The 25,880-nt window shown below is 34.6% G+C and overlaps 1 protein-coding gene across 1 annotated transcript in view; it reads right to left on the reverse strand.

Annotated features, from left to right (window-relative positions):
• Positions 1 to 25,880, reverse strand: part of LOC131573608 (mitochondrial inner membrane protease subunit 2-like) — a 405,788-nt gene that overhangs the window by 111,807 nt on the left and 268,101 nt on the right. The gene's annotated exons all lie outside the window — the stretch shown is intronic.

Here is a 25,880-nt window from a genome sequence, read left to right on the forward strand (position 1 = left end):
CATCGTTTATACAACAATTCTGCATGTATTCACACTACTATTTTCTGCAGTTTGCTATGAGAAAGTGCACCAGCAATATCTGCCTGCATTCTAGATCTTTCAAAATAATGACCTCCTCAGAATTTATATTTAGTCTTGGAAGCTGGTAGATAAGTGGTGAAGTCTGGCTGCAGATGTATGCCTCTGCTGATACAATTAAATCTATTGCAGCCCAACTGGTCTTGTACCTATATATACATATATTTTCAGCACATGCCTGACTTTTACTCAAACATTATCACACTTCATATTTCGGTTACAACTGACTAAAATGTGAATAGTAGGCATACACAAAATATATATTAACAGATTTATTTTCATCACATTGTGCTTGATATGCATTTTATTTAATCAAAATCTCTAATCACTATTTTTTTAAATTGTTCAGTATTCTGTCTGTGTTATTTCCTTCATTTTTTTCATTGTATTAGTAGCAGCATCAATTGCTAACCAGTAGATCAAACACTAACAGAATCTTTTTCCATTGCTGTGTGTTTGATAAAGATCATAGACATAATTTTTTAAAATGTTTATGTAAATATTCTCAAAAAAATCCCTTTCATTATTGCAAATATAATTTTAGGTAATGTCTTAGAGGAAGGGTCATCACACTCAAAATAATTAGATTCCACTGTGATTCTTGTTCTCTAAGATGTTAAAAGCAGCAATCAAGATTTGAGTCCCATTGTTAGATACTGTATAAACCCATTAATTGGGATCCCACTTAGCTAAATTTAAATGTTACAAATCTATTTTAAATTCATTACTATCAAAGGAAACGCATTCAGATGAATTGTCATTCATTGCATCTATCTTAGCATACCTATTTTATGCAATATAATTTTACATATCAAAAGTAGGAAGGAGACTAGTGATTTTTAGAAGAAACACTCAATGGGAAAGGTAATTGGAACAAGAAATTTGAAGTCCCTAATCCATGGATGTAATGGTAACACAGTAAAAGGAACGTGTACTTCAGTTACTCAATAGTCATTGTATTTACACTGCACAGTAAGATATTTTTCATTCACAGGGCAGACAGAAGACTGATGGGCTCAATAGTTTATTAGCCTCAGCATTCACGAAAAATAATTCATGACCAAACACTTAAGTAAAAGAATTTTAATGATGGTCTAGGATCCTAAACCAGAATAAAGAGGGAATGTGTTATATATGATAAACTCTGATTTTCCGCAAGAATTGTAAACAATAGTAAGGAATTGAATAACATTTCTGCAATCATTTTGCAGTAAAGATTTCAGCATTACACCTAATCAAAAACAAAATATGAGAGAATGTTGATGAAAAAGAAAAGTGCAGTTGAGAGATGTGATACAGAGATGTATTAAGAGATGTGTTTTATATAAAACATGAAGGAAATGGACAATTCATTTGATCTGCTATGAGTCATTAAGGTCCCAGCTTAAGTACCACAACTTAAGAAAAAGTGAAATCTAATGGAGAGAATCCAGGGTAGAGCAAAGAATGGATATTCTAAAAAAGATGTAGATCTCAGTGCAGGTAAAACAATGCTTCTGGGAAAAGTTAAATAAAGCCATGTCCTAATTTTATGCACACAGGGATGAGCTCTGATCTAATTGTTACCACACAGTAAAGGTGTAATTGGGAAAATTATTACTAGTTTGAACCAAGGTTAGCTTAATGTCTATTAGCAGTCAAATCCTTTGTCATTTATAGTAAAGAATGACAGAAAAAAATAAATCTCAGAAACCACCATTGTGTTAATAAAAAAATCTGTGATGTGTCTCATCTTGAATACTGTCCGTAGCTCTTGTTTACCTTGACTCAGGTGCAGGACCTTGCACTTGGCCTTGTTGAACTTCACGAGGTTTGCACAGACTGACCCCTCAAGGCTGAGGGTCCCTGTGGGTGTCATCTCTTCCCTCCAGCATGGTGACCACACCACACAGCTTGGTGTCATCAGCAGACCTGCTGAGGTGCGCTCCATGGCAGTGTCCGTGTCACTGACAATGAGTCACACAGCACATGCCATGTTTTGGATAATATAGGTTTCAAAAGGCTTGAGACATGATCAAACCATGGAGAAAGAGTCTAGTGAAAATTTATTCAAAGATCTCACCAGCCTCAAGTTAGGATGCTGCTCAAAGCCAGGATGATATAATGGAAAAGTGTCCCTACAAACCTGCCTTCTCTTCAAATTCCCCTCTGAAGAAGCAGGGTTGTTCTGGGAAAAATAAGAACTGTCAGGAAAAATAGAAAGCCTTTATATTTTCTTACTCCTAGAAAAATTAGACTAAGTGCAAGAAGCAGCTCATATAAACTACAATGCCATATGAAATTCTTTAGAAGGTACATTGATAAATTTTTCAATAACTTTGGGCGCAAAAGAAAATAATTGCTTAATTTTCACTACCATAATTTACTATTGTGAATTACTATAAAAATATTCTGGCTACATAGATAGCAAAGAACTGGAACATTCTTTCTGTGGAGGCTGGAGAATAACTTTCAACAAGGTTTAACAGAATAAGACAGACAAACATTTGATCTTTCTTCTTTGCCAGAGAACTGGTTAGCCCCTTCTTCCAGCTTCATTTGTATTTTATGGCTACAATTTCCAAAAGAATAGATGAAAAATGAAAATGCATTTCAAAAAAAAGTGCACACTTAAAAATTAAAAAGTTAAATAAATTAATTAAAGAAAGGCTTGAGACAACGCATCTGTTGCTTCATTCTCTCAAAGGATGTGATGAACAGAACTGAATGTTTTAGAATAAAAATGTTCTGGCACTTTTTTAGCATTTAAAATCTACTAGATACAAAGAGGAAGAATGCCTGAGTGACTGAAAATTAAACATGAGCATGGAACTGAGCCTCAGTGGATGGATTTTAGCAAAAGGATCATCTCTTGAACAAGGGGAGAATTAGCCCATACATAAATTCCAGTATAATTATGTACAAAGTCAGTTTTGTAGATAAATGTAGCATAGTTCAGAGTCTAGGGTTACCTAGGCAGTGCTTTTCAGTTAAAAAGAACTCAAAATACAAAAAAAAAAAATTATTTAAATTTAAATATGTAATATTTAATTTTTATCTTTTATGCTTTTTTAATTAACCAAATATAAACTTTTAATGAGAGAGAACAAATACCAGTTTTTTTCAAAAAGATGCTAAGATTAAAATCTTCCATTTTATTTAGAATAAAGCTTCAAAACAGCAGGGTGAGATCCCTCCAGTAACAGGATTGATTACTTTTCAGAGTGGGAATAGATGCATTTTCAACAACGTGCTCCTAACTGTTATCTTAATTTTTTTGTGCATTAACTGAATCTCTCTTTATTTACCCTCTTCATCTCAGTTTGTCTTCCCTGGATGGGGTGGGATGAGAGATTGAGATCTGACTTCCTCTGGTGACTGCTTCTGTAGCAAACTAGTGAAGCATGATGCCAGGATATGTTACATCACTATTTTTACCCTGTTTATCCTTGGATAACTGTTTTCAAATAGGATGCAACACAAAGGACAAAAAGTTATGAGATTAGATTTTACTAAGAGTAATTGTCTTTCTTATCATGACTGTGATAGTTTTAGAGTTTCCAAATCACTAACTTGAAAACAGAAATTGGTGTGAGCTAAAACACATACATACACAAAAAGATAACAGAGCAGATTAACCTACACAGTAGTGAAATCTAGGTCAGGCTTAATAACCTTTGAATTGCAGCTGACACAATGAATATTAAACCAGTCAACCATGAGAGATGCATTCATGAAGCCAAACCAATCTAAGTTTTTTAGAGGAAAGTTCATTATAAAATACCAATGTTTATGTGATTTTTTTTCCCTGTACAAATGCAATCGTACCATTTCTAGAAAAGTCATCACAGATAATTAACAGTGGATCTCTAGCAGCAATATTTTGAAATACTAAAAGATCAAGGAGGCCTAAGTTAGGTATTATTTTCTGCACAGAATATTACCAAAAGATGATGAAAGAAGAAAAGAAAGGAAGGCAATTGCTCTAAAGAGGAATTGAGAGAAGAATTCTAGTAAATATAGTTAAAGAAAATTTTTCTGAAAATCCTATTGAGTAAAATTTCCTGCAGAACACAGTAATAAAAAAAAAAAAAAATGTTTGGGTTAACCATTTCCTGAATTCAATACATCATGATGGTGGTTTTGTCCTAAGAAGATAATATTTTCTGGGGAATATATATGTATGCATGAATACATACATATATGTATGTGTAAAAACCCACAAAATAATAAAATAAAACAGCACTAAGCACACTGAACTTGTGGGAGGAGAACTGTCCTTTAATCTCTAGTTTACACAGTTCAGTCATAACCATCTTATGAAACTTGTTGGAAAAGGACATAAAAAGATGATGACTTATCTTTTCTTTGCTGGTGCCTTGTGTAACATAATAAATGTTCAACAAATGTAATACCTAATAAAAAGTTATCATTTTTCTGGACAGCAATTACTTAAAGCCAGTATTTTGTGGTGATACCATCCCCCGAACACATCCCACCATAGGATTTCTACTTCTTATTTTATAACCCAGTGGACTGTGCCAATTCCTTGCACTTGTTAACTTTTACAGAGACTTCATAGAATTGTTCATTCTCAAAGGATACTGCGGCTGCTCCACAAATATTTATTTGTTTATGAGGATGGGCAACCTGCTGTAGCTGGCAGAGAAACTGAACTAGATGATTTCTAGAGGTCACTTCTGATCTCAACCATAATTGTGATTCTGTGATTGTCCAGCTCTACGAGATCATGAATGGGCTCAGAAAAGGTTTATTAAAAATAATTCAATATTTAATTTTTTTAAAAAAAAATTGATTTCTAATCTCTAAAATCCCTAATCTCTAATTCCCCTAAAAACTAGATAGAAGACATACTAGTGTTCTAACCATACTCCCTCTCTCCCTCCCCTAGGAATTTTAGAAAAAGGAAATTATATTAAACAAAAAAAAATCGAAAAAGCAACAAAAACTCAACTGTTCAAAACGGATTAAAGCCTCATTAAGCAGCAACCAGGACTGATGTTTTCAGTCAGTGTGATTTATGAACTTTGTTTGCTTTGTGCTGTTCACCAACAAACAAAAGAGCTGTTCTGAAACTATTCTCTGGAGGCAAAATTGTAAACAGAATGAGCACTCCATTAAAACTCCAAGGCTGCATTTAACAAAACTATCCAAAATATTAGTAAATTTTGACTGCATCTTTTTTTTAAATACTATGATACAATTTATTTTTACTGCAGGGTGTGTGTTCTGCCCAATGTTGTCTTCACTAATTTTTGATACTTCCCCAGACTGGCAAATGTGAAAGCAAAGAGATTTCACCAAAAAAAGGCTGGGTTTTACAGACAGGAATCTGCACCAGATGCCTACTCTTTCATCACTGTCTGGGAATTGATAAAGGTAATGATAATTCTTTAAACATTCTTATGCAATTCACATAGAAGGTGTTCCTATGTAATTATAGAACAACTTTAAAATGCAAATATTGTCCTCAGCCTCTCTCCTAAATATAATGCTAAAAAATCCCAATGTTGAATGAGTACCTGTCTTTATTTTAAAACAATGAAAATACCACCAACTGTACAAGTAATCAATACAGTGTATTTTTATAAAAATAATTCCCAGTTGTACACATGTACCCAGTATCATAAATGGGTTACTCTAATTGAATGCTACAAGTATCTCCTGCTAGGGTGAACATAAGCAAGCTGTATTTTCCTTTGGAAGACTCCTCAAATAAATGGCTATGAAAAGGGAAATTTATTATTTAGAATCCAGATTATCTGACCACTAACATACAAAAATTCTGCTAAAAAGAATCTCTGAATCTACCTTTAATTCTGGTCTGAAAACTCTGACATTCTTTACCAGAAATATGGTCCTTGTGTCTTAGAAGTCAACAATGAAATGAAGAAGAAAAACAATACTGTTATGATCCCATGCAAAATTTATCTAGTCATTTGCTAAAGGTCTAAGAAACTGGTGGCATGATTCATAAACATATGCTGGTGACATGATTAATCTCATTTTACCTTTGGCAATTAGGTTGGATCTAGATTATTTCTCAGAGATAACTGACTATGCTTTTTCTTTAAAAACCTCTAAATTTTCTTAATATGGAAAGGTCAAAATTTTTTGTATAAACAAATACATTGAAAGATCATGTGAGGCTGGAGTCAGATTTAAGCAGCTGACCAAAAGCCTAATTACATAGTTACTAGACAGCTTCTAGACATACAAGCAAACCCAGCTTGAATTCTGTACTTTATAGTAAGAAATTTTGGGGCTTTTTTAAGAAATGCTGCTATAATAAACAGGTATTTTACACAGCATTTGATGGACAGCTTTTCTGTGAAGTAGAAAAGTGCATCTTAATACAAAGAATTTCTATTTTGCTTATAGAAACATCAAGATTATATGTCTAATTAGTCATGCAACCATGCTTTTAAATTATAACAGGTGATACTAAAAGTAAGAGAATTACTGTGTACATAAATAACAGCCTAGAGAGAAGTGGATGAGCCAGAGGCACTGGCATCTATTTAAATATGCTTTGCTATTTTCAACATAATTAATTACCTAATTGAAAACCCAAACTTAGTCAATGCATTTGCACATGTAATTATTTAGTTTGTTTAAAAGCACTTCATTTGTAGTACTTTATTCTTCAGTTCCTTTTCTGTCACATTACCACATCATAGATTTGATTTTCAAAAACAAAAAGAGACAAATATATAGAATTAAGGGCATTAAATAAAAGAAAGCACCATGGGGCAATACACCACTACTGCTATCTAGATTTTCAGAGACACGCTCTTTTTTTTGGTCTGAAACTGTTTTAACTATTTCAATATACATCTTCAATATATCTACATCCTAACAGCTATGAGTTAAAAGACTCTTTAAGCATTTTATATGAACAGAATATCAATTACACAGGTCACATTGTAAACCCCATACAAACAGTGTATTGTGACCAAATAAAGCCTTTATTTATTGGTGCCTCTAATTTGTGCCATACTGATTAGGAATTAATATGACAGCTTTCTATCATTGTGTCACAAGAGGTATAGAAGTTTCACTGGATCAAAATCAGGGTATATATGGGCATTCAAGGATACAATGGGACCATCATAAAAAAGAAATACAAAACTATTTTGAGTAACATCACAAATATTAAAAAGACTTATAATAAACAGTTTATTATAAACAATTAAATGAAGTATTTACAGAACTTTGCTTTGCTTTTTGTTGTTGTTGTTGGAAACACCAAAGAAACTAGACGGTGTTTACAAAGTTCTTCCTCAGGCTTAGAGGAGGCAGGAGTCAAGTCCTGTGTAATTCAAGGCAATATATAACATGACAAAGGGTGGAAAATAAACGAAAAACTGACTGTCAAGAATGATAATTTACAAGATGATTTATGGATGGACCCGAAAATCCAGAGGATAAGATAAAGATAAATCTATGAGCAAGAAGAGTCCCAAAGTCCCCTAATATTCACCAGACCAGAGAAGTCAGGTTCAATACTCAAGTCTAAACTTACTCACCTTTTTGCATTTACTTCTGAAGAGAAAAAGGAACCCACACACATTTTAGAACTATGAAATATTCTTTATGATGAGAAGATAGGAGGTGTAATTAGAGCCTGATACTAGGACTGATGAAATCATACAGTGGATTTTGGTACAGTTCCCCAAGTCAGCTGAAACACAAAGACAGCGTGACACACACTGCGAAAAGAATCAGCAAGACCAGCCTGGAGACAGAGAAAATAAGAGTCCTGGAATAGACAAATAGGAGTTATTGATTGCAGATCCACAAGAAATAATCAGGGTGGTAGTACAAGATTTAAATTTGGACAGTTGGAAGCAGATTTGGTGACAGTACAATATATAGTCAAACCCTTGAACATACGTTCAAGAAATTAACTTATGCAACGTATAAGGTCACAAGATAAATCTGATTCAGTGATGGAGATAAAAACAAACAATCAAAAAATCTTGGATTTAATACCAGATACAAGTTTTGAATACAAGTAAAAATATAAGCTGTAGATAACAGATAAAGGAACTATTAAAAATTCAAAAGACTAAGTAGAAGAGGATGAAGTATAAAACTTCATTAAAGAGCACAAAGGACAGAGAAATAAAGTCAATAAAATATATTGCATTTGTGATAGAAGAAAGAAGGAGACAAATTTCCAGAAAAAGAGTGAAGCATAATAAGAGGCAGAAGGAAGGAACCAGGAATTACCTTTATCCAATGGAAATCATTGTGTTTGCATAAAAACTTAGAGTAGAGAGAAGATTCATGCACATTTATAGAATTTTGGAAATGTTGATGTTTTATTTAAAGAAAGCTTTAATGATGGCAAAATCTTGAAATACAGTTGTCTTCCAATTGTTTGTCATTGTCTCTTTTAAAAGTGGTGTAAAAAACAGCAGGATAGAGTGCTAGAAGTTACTAGCAGTACAAAAGAAAGGATGCTACTACATAAAGAGACATAATGGAAAAGCGTGCTTAACCAGACCTTCTATTCAAAAGGCACAATGTGCCTTTTCCCCTTAACACTATTACTTATTACAATAATTTTTGTCTATAAGGAATTAGACTTCCTCCAATAGCATCCAGGACTAAGGAAAAAGAAGGCCAGTGCCAAAAGAAACAACTGGCACACAAAATCTCTAGGGAAACAGGGAAAGTAAGAGAGCAACATGTTCAGAAAATATCCAAATAGCTTATTTTTTTCTCTTCTCTGTCTTCTCCAGAGAAGTGCTTTTCATATATGCATGTAAAACCACCAAAAGTCTTCTAAATAGCTGTGCTCCCTCATCCTCCCAGGTAGTAAGATAAAACTTAATGTCTGCAACAGACTTTAATTCCATTCTGTCTCATAATTTTGACTGCAGTAGTTGCTGCATCCTTGTCTGCAGTGAGACTGGATTCCTTTTGAGTTCTTTAAAACAGCAGTGATGGCAGTAAAGAACCCTGCTCTTCTAGCTACAGGCACCACCAAGTAACTGGGAACACGACGTAAATATAAAATTTTATATATATATATATATTCACATATCTATAAAAGCACATCTAATAATAATGCATATTATATATTTTATCTTTACACTCTGAATATATGTCTGTGTACCTATATATTCTTTTATACAACAAAATCTCCATATGTTTTGAGGACAAAAGAAAAGGGGAAACTGGATTTTAGTTACACGCATCCCAAGTTTAGATCTAGACCCTCTTCAGTTGGCTCTCCCTGCCTTGCCTGCTGTAATCACTGAAAATGGATGAAAATTTATTTAAAACCATGCCAATTTGAAAAGCTGTGATTGTGGAAGGAAATTACCTTATACATTCCATTTTCATTTTATTGTTTTACTATGGGAATCTATAACTGATCCAGCTCTGTTTCCTCTGTGGTGCATGGTATTTTAAGTTCTTGGCTTCTAAGTAGCCCTTTAGTCTATTAAAATTAAGACACTCAACCTACCACTAAGCTGTAGAGTTCAGGGATACTTCCTGCCTTTCCAGATCATCCCTGGTCCTATGTTTGTACAAGGCCCACAGGCACATCCTTCTTCCCGAGGAAAGAGAAGAACAAGTATAGAGGTTAGAAAGGAGACACAGCATGAGCTACACAGAATCAAAGACAATGGGTGCATCATGGTCAATAAATACTATCTACATTAGACACCATTACTTTTCTAACTCAATACAAATAACTTCCAGAGCTCTGATGATTCTAATGCAGTCGTGGGTTTCCTTCTAGTGAAAAAAATTTAAGTCAAATAATCTTGAAAATACTGTCACAAGAAATACATTCACCTTTGCTTTCTCACCCCAAAATGACAGGATGGGACCAATCCCTTCACAATGAGGGTCCATGCTATGGACACTCAAACTTAATTTAACAAACAAAAGTCTAAGGAAATTTAACCATCTCTTCAAAAGTTTAAACTGTTTAGTTTAAACTGGAATTAAAACCTTCTAGTGATAGAAATACATCAAATTTCTGCATAAAACAATATCTAATACATAAAAATCCTTTTGTTATAAAATTATTCATAATACTTAAAGGATAGCTCTTAACACTTCAAGCCAAACAGTAATTCTAATTTTGTATGTTTTCTAAAGCTATGGGGAGTACTTAATCATATCAATCATGTAGCAAACTTTTACATATTGAAATTTTTTTTAGGTCTTCTCTATCAATCTTATATTTTCTGAATGTTCATATTCCTTCAGCATTCCCTCATCTACCCATGCTGTGTGCAACTTTTGGATGCACTCAAAAATCAACCTGCAGTTGCTGTTGAGGCTTCTCCGTTTCCATACTGAACAGAATAATTATCTACTATGTCCTAAAATTATGTTTCTGCTAAGTAATTAAATTTAGCTTCTGTAAAGCAAGCATATTGTTGCTTTTCATTCACTTTATGGTGCAGAAATTCCCCCCACTCTAATCTTGTTTATAACATTTCCTTGCAAATATCTCACACCTTGCAATTTTCATGATAAATGTGATGACAAGAATGATGTTGCTTTTCAAGTAAAAAGCGCATGACAAACTACCTTATTACCTCCATCAGGCTGCCTATAGTGATGCATCAGTACAGGAAAGACATGGTCTAGTATAAATTTTTATTTATTTATTAATTTGTTGAAAAGAAGCTGAATTCTTTGACTGATAATTTTTTATGGAAGTTCCATGGACAAAAAGTTTGCCATATTGTATGTTACTCACCGGCGAAAAAAATTACATTCTTATTTTTTGTATTGGCAGAATCTATTTAATTTTGAATATAAAATTGAATAAATTTTGTTTTGAATACCAACACATAGGTATTACATTGAATTTAGCACCTCCAATTCCAAGAGGATTACTGATAACAGATATGGATTGCAAGGGAAAGCAAGTTGTAGTTTATATTGATATAGTGCCATATATTCATCATCTAACTGACAAATCCTCTAGTTTGGGCATCAAATCTGCCAGAGCACAGTCTTGCATCTGGATACTTCTTTTAGACAATAGCTCTAAAAGAACTGAAACAAACACAAATTAGCTACTTAACACAGACTTTTCACAGGCTAGAAATTCTAGAAATCTCTGCTTTAATTTATTTTTGTGTAGTTTCACTGCAATAAAGCAGATAAGTCATGTAAAAAATAACTTTGACTATTATACCAGGAAAAAAATCACTCATGTATTTGCAGATTTGCAATTTTTTCAGATTTTAGTTTTTCAAGATTAATGCTTCACATTTTTTTAAAACAATGGCCACATAAAACAGAAGGATTAGGGTTAGACTTGGATTTATTAGATTTACTTACAGCCAAATTAACTGTATATTATACAATCATATATCCAGTAACATATCAAAATCCTGAAACTACTGTTTCATAGTATCTATATAAATCAAAGTATGTTGCCAAGACTCCAGAGAAAATTTGCTATTGCTTCTGCTACAGGCATTGCCCAAGAGTTGTAACACAGTGGTTGTGGAGATGTTCCACACTGTGACAGACCTCCAGAGTCTCTTCCAAAGATGTGCAAAGAAAAAATGACATCTGCTCCTATCGTTTTTAGCGAGTTGTGGAAATGTGTCAGGTTTACAGTTCCTCGTACTGTCATCGTTGTTGAGCTTTTCCATTTTCACAAGGACAAAATGACAAGCACTGTTCCTGGGAGCAGAGATGAATCTGTGATTGCAACAGGACTCAGACAACAGCTACACAGTTTTTTCGCTTAGACGGGAGTGACTGGATGTAGTAAAGAAGGAATTAATTATTTCTTCCTTCGCTGAAATGAGGAGAAACTTTCTTGCAAAACTGGACAGCTTATTTGCTTTCATAACTTTGTAGGTCAGAATACTTGTTATAACCAATTCTGATCCGGTGATCAGAAATCCACTGAATGTTTTAAATAAATAAATAAACAACGTTATGTTTTCATTAAAAATCACCATGATTGTTAACCACTAAACAAGCTTGGAGAAAACTGAAAAACACAAAACTATTAGTTTTCCATCACCCAGTGTTCTCAGGAATTCTCACTAGCTCATTAAATTTAATGCTCATTAAATACTGCAGCTTAAAAATATTTTCCTGCTATATACATTTGGCTTTCTTTAATTTTTGTTGATGGCTTGCCTTTTTCCTTTTGACAGTCTGAATGTCTGTGCTGCAGAACAGACAGACCCAGTTTCATGATAAAGCAGTTCATAACTGGATTTTGTGTGTCTGAAATCATCTGGTTTTAAATTTACCCAGGGACTTGATCTGCTGTAGCAAATAATGTGATACTTAATGGGATTTTGATATTATGCTGATGTGAATATGGCTTGGAGACTTACGTAGTCAAGATCTACAGAAACTTTTAAAACAACATTAAAAGTACCTGACGGTGATTTGGTCAGAAATCTGATGAGACTCATTTTATTTTAAATATCCCAAGACAGGTATGATCAGGACATGGCTGCGATAGAGCAGTGACACATCTATATGAAACTAGAACTCCATTCTTTTGTAAACAAGATTTCTTTTGTGAAACTCTAATTTGAATCACAGATTTTAGTTTGGAATTTGAGACTCACCCTGTAATGCATCTTCCACTGGGGACTACAAACTCCATTCCATAAGATCTTTAGCCCTAATTTAATTACAGTATCTGAAAAGCTGACAGGGAATAAACATGACTAATGATTCTGATTTTCTCTCAACTGCTCACCTATCCAGCAATCTCTCTGCACAGAACCTTGCAGGGTGATCACAATTGATGATGTTTACATGTCTGACATCAGAAATAACTATTGTAGCAAATCACACTTGTATTTCTGCAGTACTTTAAAACTGAAGTAGAAGTTAAAAATAAAATAACTATGTTCAATCTAATCTGAATTTAAGGGGTAATTTCTGGTAAGTTTCTCATTTTCAGAATAAGTGAAACATTTAATTCTCTCTACAGATCTACAGGGATGTGAATCCTGTTTTCAGAGATATCTGTTCAAGGCATACTTTAGTAAGCAAAGCCCAACAATAGGGAAAGCAATTTTATTTGTTTTCAAATTTACATTTATTGCCAACCACTGTCACTGCCAGAGCATTTCAGGTACTTGAGAACACCAGCTTAACAATCTTTCCTTGCTATAAGAGACATGAGGTTTATTCCTCCAATCTGCTTCTATTTATTCTAAGAAGAATTTGTCTCCAGTGAGTAAGGATATTTTGAATTTCTCATAATTAAAGACAGGGTGTTTAAGCATATACTATATATTTAAATTCTATTTAGACTGAAAGTTTCAGTTGTCTGTGAAGTAACAACACAGAAATAAGGTTTGAAAAGCTGAATCATGATTCATTTCAATCTGTTTTTCAGGTCTCTTTTCAGCAGACCTATCACATACCTTTTAATTCCCAACAAAAGGCAGGCCTTTTCCTCATTCATGTATACATCACATATACATATTCATAAAATATATTTATATGAGTAGACATATATACATATGTCTACTCTGTATTCAAATTGAAAATCCAAGTATATTATATTAAATATTTAGAAGGGCTTGTTCATAAATTTAGGATTATCAATTACTGTATTATAAATATAAGTTACAGTAGGCTGTCACAGTAATACAACATAGTCAAAATTCCTTCTCCAGAATAAAGCAGCTGTCCCAGTAATCACACGCTCAATAATGACTACAAGACAATCACACTGGAAGCTTGTCACACACCTGAACATCAGGGATACTCTTCAACTATTGATCAGCCTTCAAAAATCAACCAGCGTGTATACTTGGGAGACAAAGAATGGGTCAGTTGAATACTTTTCATTCGTTTCTGTAAAAGGTGTCTACTTACACCACAAAGGGACCCACCATCCCTAAGCTAACTTTATGTACATGTAAGAAAATTCAAAGAACAATTTTCATACAGTAAATGAGTCAAAGATTTAAGCCCAAGAGGCTGCTGAGTGTTTGCCAAAACTTCAGCATGATATTTTTAATTGCTTTTCATGAACCATCTAATTTGTTATGAAGAGTGACTTGTATGCCTACACATAAATGACTGGTGCTATTTTAGGTAGTCTGCTGAGACATCCTCATGACAAGGGCAGCTATAACACAATGTTCAAGAGAATTGTGCCTTTCTGAAACTGTAGCTTATAAAACCAGACAGGATAACTAGGACATCTAAAATGGTACTAGACAGGTATGTCTAAAGCAACTGAATCCCACCCATTAAGCCCGTGAAACTCAGAGTTTTCCTCTGGAAATTAACAGTTGTATCAAAAGACCTTTTAAATTCATCACTCATTTTTCAACAGTTAATTATAGAAGACCTTTGATGCAACAATTTCAAATATGAATTGCATGATCTTTCAGCACTGAATATACAACATGGAAAGTGGTCATAGCAGAAAAGACACCTAAAGAGGCAATCACTAAGAGATTACGGAAAAAACATCCTTCATCAACATAAACTAATCTTTTGCCCTTCTTCTGGCAGCAAGTCAGCATCTAACAGTTAAGTACAATAGAGCAAAATTGAGCTGTTAAAGGGTGAAACTTGCCAAAAAATCTTGTAAAAGACAACTCTGGGTCAAAAAGTAGATGTCCAATGTACATTGGCATGTTCAAAATTATTTTTAGTTTTAATTTTTAATTGTTTGCCTGTGCATCAAGTGATGGTGGAAAGAAATTTGCAAATATTTCTAACACTTCTAAACTCTGTTTTTACATCAAAGGATACAAAGGAACAGAACTTAATTACCTCTGCAAAGTGTTTTACACACTGACTTTAGCTCTGCTACAGAGATACAAGGGTGATACATGAGTATGACAGGACAGGCAGAACCGAAATATAATTTCCTACATGTTCCCTAAAAATTAAAAGAAAAGGAGGGGAATTATAGGATGAGTTACACTACACTGCACTGCATTAGCTGATTAACTGTTGATGCAGATATTTCTACAGTAAATTATTAGTTCTGTCCAAGCAGAATTTTTAAGTCTCTACATTAAATTACAAGTCTCAAATTATCTACAAAATGGTCTGATTTTTCTTGTTCTTCAGAATCGTAAAAAAATCACATTATCCACAGAGAAATGAAAGGTGAGGATGTCGCCCTGTGCTTTAAGGTTTGTAACACTAGGGGCTTTCCCTTTACAGACCTGTAATGTTTCATTTGGAGCACTGAAGTCTGCTTTTGGCTTTGCTGTCTTGCACTGACATATCCCAAGGCTGCTGTGGCAATACTTTTACCTCTTACTCCCAAATGCTCTTGTCCTCATGGCGTCATGTCATTGAACTGCAAGACTTTGATAGATCTCTGATGTGGAGTTTCTCACAGGAATAGATTATGACTGATTTTTAACTCATTCTTTCTCCTCCCAGCCTTCTTTCAGCTTTTACTTTCCAGCTTGACATTTATAACTTCATGGTCAGAAATATGTAGAGCTCAGCAGGTCACATTAGACAATTATCATTTAAATAACCCATAAAAAACTTCCAGAAATATAAATGCACAGAACTTCACAAACAGTTAAATGAGTGCAACATCTGTACCTGACCAGTTGCTGCAGTCAGAAACTTCAGCACCAGCGTGTAAAGGAAGCCAGCTGGGACACCAAGCTGATCCTGCTTTAACCAAATAATCATGGTGGGAAGTGTTCAAGGGAATATCTGTGGTGCTGCAGAATATGATGGGAAAGAGAATTTTGCCTGGTGATATTCCAGTTTCTTCCTTTCCAGTCAGTTGTGTATAGCTTTCCTCTTTCCCTTCTGTCACATGCTCTTTCTAAAAATATTTTTAAATTTTGTTTTCAATAAAAATTTGGGTTTTCTTGATTAAGACTGTACATACCATCACCCAGGAAAGCCTGTTGGCTCAACAGACAGAGAATACTCAGAAACACAGAGAATACTTCAGATTTTAAGAAACTTTCTACAAAACTCAGTAGACATATATGTAGCATTCCTGGTATGTCTGCTATTTTTGACCACGTTTGGGTATTCTCAAACATGAACAGTGCTAAAAGGAATAAGGATGTAAAAGGGATAATGATTAAAATGGTGAAACAGCTTAAGTCTATGTGGCCCAGAAAGAAGGATAGTAATTATGAAAAATTCAATATTAACTATAGCTCTAATATTCTCTAGAAAAGAAAAAAAAAAAAAAGAGTATTTAGAGTATTTGAATAGACAGAGGGAAAAATTAGGTTAAAAAGTCCTCAGGCATTTGTTACTGCTTCAAATACTAACCCAAATTTTCATATTCTATGTGGTAGAGATCTCAAAAGAACATATCTAAAGTTGATCAAACTGCAGCTGTTAAAAAAACAATATTTCCCAGCAGAAGATGACAAAATTAAGGACCTCTCCGTAATCTATCAGGAAACTAAAGCTTCCTTTAAAGAAATACAGAAACTCAACCAAAGAATCAACAACATAATAGGTTTATTACATGTCTCAAATAATTCAAAATGTTCAAGGTTTGTAGACAAATAGTTTGAAGAAACAAAGACAAACAAACACTGCAGCCAAACATCAGCAAGTGTTTTTGACTTTGCCATCTGACAATGTAAAAACAGAGTTGGACACTTTTTCATATGGAAGGAAATTAAGCAGTTCACTAACTCTTTTAATTGCCTGCCATACATATAACAACCGAGGCCTCTTCTATCCCACGTGACAGAGCTCTTGGTAGAGACCAGCAAGGACTCCATATTCACCTCCGTCTCCTCAGCAAAGAAACTAGAATTAACATCAGCTGAATAAAATTTACAGGGATGAAAAATAATCTGGTGCTTAAAAATTCCTTATGTCATTTTTGACATTTCCATAAATACTGCTCAAAGAGTTAATTGTGCTGAAATAAACATTAGCATAATGCCTAAGGATACAATTTTTTTACCTGGCCATGGAGTATTGGCAGCATAGACAATGAATCTAAACTGTAGAATAATTCATTAGGAAATATGCAGTAGCTGTGGCAAGATTTACTACAAATATACTTGAAGTGTTTTTAAAAATTAATATTATGCTGCTATGCTTGGCTTAATTAGCTCTCTTCTTCATTTACAAAGCATATCTGTCTGGTTTATGAACCCAGTCTCTATTCCCCATTCTGGAAAAACCTGTTTAATTAAAGTTTTAACTACTGCATAAGTTTTAGACACAGTACAATGACTTTTATTACCATAAGCCTAAATCCTTATTTTAAATATGATCATATCTACATATATTATATCAGAAGTATGACAAGACATGCTCCTGAGTATATTCACAATACCGGTCCTTTTCATTATATGTGCCCTCTATTTCCATCCTGCTGCACCTAAGCAATTTTGGGGGTTTTGCACAAGCAGTTGGATTGTGATTAATTTAGCCAATCAACGAGTCAGTTCTCCTAAATCCTTTAAAACTCACCTTTCTTTTTTTTTTGGCATATATGTCTTTCTAGCCTGTTCAGTGAATTCCTCATCCATTATTCTATTTTATCTCTTTTACAGATCCATCACTTATTAGACTCCCACTTCTACTAGCAGGTGACTCTACTTTGGTTTTCAACTACAGCAAATCCTATCACAGTCTTTTTCAGCATTTATCACTTCCTCCCATTGATGCTATTATAAATGATTATATATTAATTTTGTTATACATACAAAAAATTGAAACATTGTCATTAGACATGCTAGCTGGGATCTATCTGAAGTTCTAGAAATGCATGACATACAGATCATAACCTTTTGTTGGCTGCATATTAAAAACCTCGTGGCACAATGGTCAGTGAACAGAAACTGTTTGTGCAATCACTGCCTACAGACCACAGTAAAGCAAAAAATATTTCTTGTCTTCATGCACATGGATGCTGGAGACTCTACTTAATGACTTGTCACCCATTATACCCAAAATACACTACAGTTTCATCACACAATTTACTCCAGAGAAGCAGAATGTCAACAATACTCAGTTCTACAATAATTTAAAAAGATAATAGTAATTTTCCCTCCTGTTCTCATTTGAATCTCATAACCACTGGGGTGATCAATTTCAAAAACCTTATTAGTTCTGCTGTTGTGAACTATTCAGGACATCAGATCAGTTTGCAGCACAAAACTATAGAGGCAATATTTTTAAATTAACAATTTACAATTAATATATCTGCCAGCATATATTTGCAAATTTTCCATAATAAAAAACACTATGTCAAAATTTTCAAATTAAAATATGGCAAATTATTTCCAATGGCTGACAAAAAGTGCAGTAAAACAGGCAGGAGCACTAAAAAACTGTCAGGCTATAAATCTCATGAAGAAATGAAGCAAACAAATGGGAAAGTTCACACTATTTTTCCAACTTAAAAAAAAGTAATAGACAGCTAAAGCATCATCAGCTCATTCTGTGTAGAATTGTTTATTCATTTCTTCAGACAATGGAAAAATATGAAATGCATAATATCAACTTTGAAGAGATTATATTTTTTGTATTCTTTACATATAGTCTAATCCCCCCCAAAAAATGTTTTCTTTACATATGCTCTTATCCTTAAAAAAAAGTTTTAACCAGATTTTCATTTAGATTAAATTGGCCTATTTCTCTTAACATTAACAGAGCTGAAAATCACCATACCAGCTGAGGCTTGGATCCTCTGAGAGTCTGTTGAGATGATCCCAAAAGGCAGTGTCGGTGCATTTTAAGAAGTTACTGTGCTTCAGCTGGAGTTGGTAAGCAGACATGTGGTTCCTGTCAGCTCATTGCAATGACAAGTACATGGTGTTCACTTAAGCTGCTTTTAGCAGTCCCAAAAGGGAGCCCAGGTGAAAGCACTGGAAATATGAGCATTTAGGAAGAACACTGGAGGCAAGCTTTGCTTTTATTTTTATGTACAGCATCAAAAGTGATGCAGCTGCTGTTGTTTTCCTGCACATGTGTGGAGATGAAAATTAATTTTATCATTAGACTGGAGTAGATTAGCTTTAATCAATCACATGAGCAGGTAGTATGTCCAGTTCTGGGGGATGGAAGGCAGGAGGGAAGAGGGGGAGTGTGTGTGTGTGTGTGTGTTTGTGTTTGTGTGTGTGTGTGTGTGTGTGTGTGTGTAAATGGAAGGGGATCAAGAAAAGAAGTACCTTTTAAAAACCACTGCTTCAGTCATTTGCAGTTACCTGACCATTACTCAATTTGAAATGAACAGAAAGTCTGCTTAAATCTTTTGTCAAAGGAGACAAAGAAATTCAGATTGCAAACCCCACACATACACACACACACACCCCAAAGAAGTCATCATTTGGGACTCTAAAGCCAGAATAATGGTGCAGGTAATGATGCAGATAATAAAACTACCTCAGACTATCTCACAAGATGGTTTTCTACTCATTATGGTACGTGGATACAACACTTTCACGGTGTCACTGGCTGAGTTCAGCACACAAAATATATTCAAGCAAGACAGAGAGAGGACTTTTGCACTGTTTTAAAATGAAATAACCAGTAAGATTTATTCACATTATTCAGAGCAGAGTATTTTGTTTCAGCATGTTTTTCCTCAAATTGCAAACATAAGAGTATGTCTGGTCCTAATACTGCTTGAGTTAATAAAAATTTTAGTTTCAATTTACAGGAGGAAACTGCATGAATTTCCAGGTTTTGAACTTGTTTGCCTTACAGTACACCTAGAAAAATCTGTGCTGACAAATACATGAACTTATTGTTCATTTTCTGAGATGTGGAGCCCAGGGAGCTCAGTTAATATCTGTTCCACAAGCTTCTTATATAAGCATAAGCCTACAACAACATCTTTCATCCTGACTTTCTCATCTATAAAATGGGTTTAATACTCTTTCCTTCCTCCTACCCTCATCTTTGTTCTTGTCACAGTGAGCTTTTAATGCAGTACACGTAGATGAGCGCCAGAGTTGAAATGAAGCTAAGCTTATATCCACAAACTGCTTAAGCAGACATCTAAACATTAAGAAGATGCAGTTCTAAACTGTACAGAAAAAAGAGCATTTTTCCTAAACTCACCCTTTATTCTGATGTCTAAATATGGATTTCAGGACCAAATTTCAAATGACTAATGACATCTGTATCTATAGGTTGCAAAACAAAGTAATTTTTGAAAATTGAAATACATGAAGGCATTTTATTAACTATTGGATTTTTAAAGTATCAATGCATTTTAGTCTCTTGCTGCTCACTTTTTAAAAATCTTCATAAAGGCAACCTACTGAGCTTCCCATTGGGATGATTATACTTGTATGCATGTCTTTTCTAACCATCTGATGTCTTGGCAGCAAATCAACTCTCAGTGAAACAGAAATCAAACGTGTTTCTTTAAAGAAAAATATCTATGAGAGACATGCTGTCGTAAATGAGATGACTACACTGCATTTGTTTAAGCTTCTAACAGAGAAAACATTCATCTAAATGTGAAGTAACACGCTTGAAAATTAGTGTTTGCTATTGTAGAATCATAGGATTTGTCAGGTTGTAGGGCTCATCAGGAGGTCATCAGTCCAAGCTCCTGCCAAAACCACAGTGAGCTGCAAGGTCCATTACTGAGGGCTTTATTCAGTCAGGCTTTGCACAGCACCAAGGACAGAGGCCACAGCTCCTGCGGCAATAACCCCATCGCCTGACCATCCTCAAAGAGAAAGTTTTTTTGTTTATCTGGTCTGAACTTCTATGCTCAGTGCACCCCTAGGCCTACATCCACCTTCTTGACAACCTCCCCATGAGTACTGGGGGCTTTCTGTTAGGTAACCCCAAAGCTTTCTCTTCTCCAGGCTAAACAAGTCCCATTGGGCCAACATCTCCTGGCAGGGCAACTACTGCAGCCCATTCTGAGCTTGAGGGCACAAGGCTCTTTGCTGTACTTGTTATGTATTACTTTTGCCTTTCCGTCCCAAAATGCACACTGAAATCTACGTGTGGTCTACGACACCACAGTATTTTTCTTTCCCTAAAACACTTGTGTGTTTTCAGAAATCCAGCTTTCTGTACCTTTACTACTGTGCCTAAAGATCAACGGAACCTCTGAAATTCATTATGGATACAGAAAATCTTCATCGTGCATTTCTCAATTTGTTTTTCTGGGTTAAAGATACTGCACCAATATACATTCCCATCATTTGCATTTACAGAAATGGAGTCCAGTCATGCAAGGACTCTGCATAAGGAAATGGAATAAAAATCAATGGAAACTCTATTTAGGAGACTTGTAAGAATACAATCAATTATAAAGAGTCATAACAAAGCAGTACAGCTGAACTTAAAAGAAAACTTTCATTGGCTAAAAGAATTCTCATCAGTATGTACTGTCCAATAAACTGCAGAGATATATAAACTGGTGAAATATATTCTGTGCACATGGCACAAAATAAGAATATTTTAGAGGATGAAGAGTTTTCATCTAAGGTAATTTGACTGCAGCTATGTCCTTTAGATACATAAAGAACTAAGAACAATATCAAGACGACAGTCAAAATAAAAGATACTGCAAAATTTGTAATCTATGAGGACGGTGCTGTGTCTCTGTAGAGTACAACCTGTTCTCATTTCTGCAGATCTCCCACTCCTGTCAGTGTGGATCTGACCACTCACAGATTTATATTCACAACCCAAAGACAGACACAGCAGACTTTGATGAAGAAGAGAATAGAACACAGCCATAAACATACTCTGTGTGTCATCATCTACTGAGATTCCTAGATGTTAATGTGTTTTACTGATAATCCATTTTCCTATTCTATCAGCCACTGCAAGCAGTACCTTGCCACATAAGCAGTACCTCAGAATAGTTACCAGGGGCCTATGTGCTGGGGGCATTGAGGAAAGAGGGAACAAATTGAGTCTTAGCACTAGAGAACATAAAATTGCTTCTGTGTGATTAAATGGCAAAGGTTTGTATGTAATTCCTGCCAGGTGACTGCCCTGAAGATGCTGCGTACAGAGACATTCTTGTGCTCTGACACTGGAAAAGTCTTGAGTTTTTCTGAAGGCTCCTCTGCTTTCTAGAGGCAGGCATGGATATTGTGGTATAATCTAACACAAGTTGCTATAAAGCAGTATGGTCTCTGTGTGAAGACAGCTCTTTTGCTGGAAAATCATTCCTGGACACCAGTGAAAAAAAATGGCAGCCATTATATCTGACAAATTTGAGTTGATTCAGTAATCAGATTCAGTAAAACAAAAAAACCCAAAACAATAAAAACACCTTAATTACTATCCTTTTCACACTGAAAGGATATTCAATGTCACCAACACCAACTCTCTGAGAATAAAAAAAACAACCAAACATCTGCATGGAGTAATGACAGTTTGAAGCTGAGAAGGTTCTTCAGTAAGTGGACAGAATGACCAGATTTTGCTTATAATTTAAGGAAGTATGACATCTTTAATTGGAAGAAATATAACAGCCTGCATGAACTTGACAACAGGAGTACATAAAGTTAATAACAGTGATTGCTGCATTTAATAGCTACTGATGGATGGGCTTTATTTCTATTAATTCTTTACTTTTTTTTCAAATCCCATTATATTTCTTTCCTTCCTAACTTTCTGTGGCAATAGTTTCTAAACTTAATGATAAACCTTGTAATAAAAGTTGAAAAGCTATTCCTGAAAAGTTGGTTTAGACCAACAGCTTAATAAAATGATCTATGTCTGAACTGTCATGCTTTGAGAAACAAGGAGTATTTCCTTTTTCACATCTTCAGAGCAATTTTGCAAGATGCAACATGTAAACACGCACATTTTCCTGAAGCACTCAGTTCAGAACACTAACTCCTGAAGGGCCTAACAATATTCCCAGACATAACCTTTTTTTAAAAAATTACTTTTCCTAGAGGCTCACTAATCATTCATAATTCAGGTACAGTATTAAGAAGCAAACAAATAGATGAAAAAAGCATAACTGGCACACCAAGCTCCTGCAGACCTGTGGAACTGTGACAGACAGGAGGAAAACAAATTAGTTCAGCAAGGTAGTGAATAGACTTAATTTCAAATTTTACTAGCTTAATACCAATTTTGGTTTCCTTTGCATAAACCATCATTTATTTTTGTTACTGAAAACATATCATAACTCATCTGTGAAAGATTACTATAGATTTTTGAATCACCAGTAATGCATTTAAGATAAATGAGTTAATAAGTTTTAATAAGTTTAATTTCAAGTTATTCCAAGTGTTTTATAATACCAACATTAATTTTTAACAAATTAGATTATATTGACTTTTAAAATAAGGCCTCCTTTGGAAGACTTATCATTTAAACAGTCTTCAGGAACCGATTTTCTACTTAAAGTTAATTCTCCTCTGAATCCATGGAAAACAAAACAAATCCTGATCTATGAGAGCTACACTTTGCAATATTGTCTGTATACAGGTTGACCTAGAGACTCATTCACAAGGACTAACTGGGGATTTTTTTGTCCAGTCTTTGAATTCTTTTGAAGAGGAAGTTGTACCAGCTTATCCAAATTAAATTATCTGTTACAGGTTTGTGGCACGTACTATACACTTTTGGTGATTTACAAGATACTACCAAACTCACTTCACCTGCACTAGCAACTAGACTGGAAACAGGAATAGAAAACTGTAATGACAGCATTTTTATTTCAGTGAGTTTGTAGCATTTTGCAATGCCTCAAATCATATTTCAGAAAGTAAAGTATTATGTAGTATAATGTCTGACTACCTGAAAAATAGAAAATTAAAGGTGAAAATGGACCTATGATAGACTTTTCACCTACACACCTTCTCAAAAACTCTGTCATTGTTACTTTAAAAGTGTCACTATTTTCATTTCATTAAATACTTTTAGAATTAAGATTTGAAAAACAGGATTTTTTTGCCATGGAGTCAACTCCTGAACTCAGGTCAAAATATGAGGGACCTTTCCTATGGCACTAATGGCTCTGCCTACTTAATCTTTCATCCCTCTCAGTAATTAACAAACAGTAACAGACAGTAAAATGCTAACTAACATTGATAACATGAGAAAACACAGCTTTGTAGCATTATCCCTAATCATCCTCCAAATGGATCAGATAAAGATAATTCTTTCAGCACAACTACAGAATCACAGATCATATTGCCTGTCACTCTTCTTATCTCAACCCATGGCAGAACTGTTTGTCTGATTTAATTGCAGCTGGAAACAAAATGCCACACAGCCACTTGCTCACTCCAACTCTCCCTGCCAGGGGCAGGGAGGAGCATTGGAAAGAAAAGGTAAACTTCATGGATTGAGAAAGAATATTTTAATAATGGAAAGGAAATAAAATATAATGCTAATATCAACAACAATGGAAAATAATACAACAATATTCACTACTACTATCTTTGTTATTGTTGCTGTTGTTATTGTTATTATTATTATTGAAAGGAGAGAGGAATAAAACTTAAGAATGGGAAGTGATGCACAATAAAACTGCTCACTGCCAAGCAGTGATCAGAGCCCCCCAGCCAGCTCCCTGCAGTTTGCACACTGAGTGTGACATTCCATGGTATGGAATATCCCTTTGGCCAGTCTGGCTCAGCTGTCCTGGCCATGCTCCTTCCTGGATTGTTGTGCATCTTCTCACTGGCAAAGCATGGGAAACTGGAAAGTCCTTGACTGAGGGTAAGCACCACTCAGCAAAAACTGAAGCATCACTCTGTTATCAACATCATTCTCATTCTAAAGCAAAAAAAACACAGCACTGTACCAGCTATATAGGAAGCAAATTAAAACCCTATCCCAGCCAAAACCAAGACATACAGCAAAAAGCTTTGGGACAACTGTCTCATCTTCAAATAAAAAAAATAAAAAATTGCACTTCTGAATTACTGAGATTTCTATCAGTACTTCTATCAATAATCTAACCAGGTTTTCCACACACAAATGAGGATCATTGTACAGTCTTCTGTGTCCATGAGTGATTCACAAACCTGCAGGCTCATCAGTATTCTGAACACACTTGTGCCACATACCTTTGTCCATTTGGCCAGGAGCACCCATAGACGTTAATAAAAAGTTCCAAGTCTTAAGGAGTTTGAATGTACAGTATAGTTAATTTCCTAAAGCTGGAATTTATGTTATTAAATGTCCTTTTTTTATCAAAATCAACATTCAGTTTCCACAATTACAGCAAATATGTTAATAATATAGACCAATGTAAAGTAACCCTTGAAGTTACCTTATATTTCTGATATTGCCACAGAAATGAATACTGGAACATGAATAACATTCTTATCACTTAAATGAATTACAGAAATAATATCAATAGCAGCAAGAAATAAGTACCTTCTAAGGGCACAGGTCAACAAAATACAGTACTCACACTACTCCTCTAGCTCTTGAAAGTGATAGCTAGTTTCAGCAGTAGAGGTCTGTAGTTTTTGGACATCAAATTATCTTCTTTGTGCCTGTTATTTTAGATATTTTGCTTCAACAGAGAGGTAAGAATCTATTTTGATTTCTCAAACTGAGATAATTCAGAAATTTTCAATAAAACAAATTGTACTGACTGCAAGAGAAAAAAAAAATACATAGACATATTCCACAGTGCCCACACTATTAACTAGGGCCCACTGAGACCAAATACAAACCCTGTCAAGTATTTTTTTAGTAGTCACTACACCAGAGCAAGAATCATCATCTAAAAGAATAGAGTCACAGTCTGCCATATTGTCTGAGATCTCCCAGGGTCATTCACATCTTGTAGGGGAAACTGGGGATTTACCCTCTATGCATATTCGATTCTGTACCTGAGAAAGAGAAACCTTTTCAAGCAAGAGTTTTCTTCAAAATAGTACTGT

The sequence above is a fragment of the Poecile atricapillus genome, chromosome Z (assembly GCF_030490865.1).
Source record: "Poecile atricapillus isolate bPoeAtr1 chromosome Z, bPoeAtr1.hap1, whole genome shotgun sequence".
NCBI lineage: Eukaryota > Metazoa > Chordata > Aves > Passeriformes > Paridae > Poecile > Poecile atricapillus.